This window comes from Halyomorpha halys, unplaced genomic scaffold (genome assembly GCF_000696795.3).
Source record: "Halyomorpha halys isolate HHAL.00 unplaced genomic scaffold, Hhal_1.1 Scaffold86.1, whole genome shotgun sequence".
NCBI classification, from domain to species: Eukaryota; Metazoa; Arthropoda; class Insecta; order Hemiptera; family Pentatomidae; genus Halyomorpha; species Halyomorpha halys.
This window is the reverse complement of record NW_027115494.1, coordinates 872,711-873,324: the sequence shown is the minus strand read 5'-3', so window position 1 is coordinate 873,324 and position 614 is coordinate 872,711. Positions and strand designations below refer to the sequence as shown.

General features: G+C 28.3%; 1 protein-coding gene across 1 annotated transcript in view; it reads right to left on the bottom strand.

The window, feature by feature from the left end:
* The window catches only part of wts (serine/threonine-protein kinase warts), a gene marked incomplete in the record, with an annotated part of 165,560 nt that overhangs the window by 7,330 nt on the left and 157,616 nt on the right, over nt 1–614 (bottom strand).

Below are 614 nucleotides of genomic sequence, written 5' to 3'. Positions count from 1 at the left end.
AATACAAAATATAGTATATACTAAAGTATAATTTAAGGGCTTGGGAATAAAGTGACAAGGCACATGGTGTAAATAACTAAAGGATGAAAAAAAAAAATTACAGCTTAAATTGTTAGACAATTAAATCTTTCTGTCTATAAAAAGCTTTTTATATACAAACAAGTCTTAAAACCTTATTTGGACATACGGCATACAACTGTGGAGATGTCAAGAGATAATACAAAGAATTACAGTTGAAGAAATTAAAAAAATTGCTCAGTCACATCAAGAGTTACTACAATGATAAATTAATGTTGATGAGGCAGTTCCCTAGTAAGAAAATTAATATGACAGGGCCCTAACGAGCTTGTGAGCTAACGGGATAGTTTGAGGCCAAGTAATAATAATATTAAAACAATATTATGCATACTTATTTTTATTTTGGAAAAAGTTAGTAGACTGTATAAAATAGATTGTAAGAAGATTGGCACTCAATAAAGGCACAAAAGAATTTAAAGTTAACATTAAATATTTTTTTCTACTGTTTTGAACCTATATTGACCACCACCTGGACTATCATCCTACAATATACTTATTTTTGTTTTGTTTCCAATAAATCTTAGTGTTCTATAACT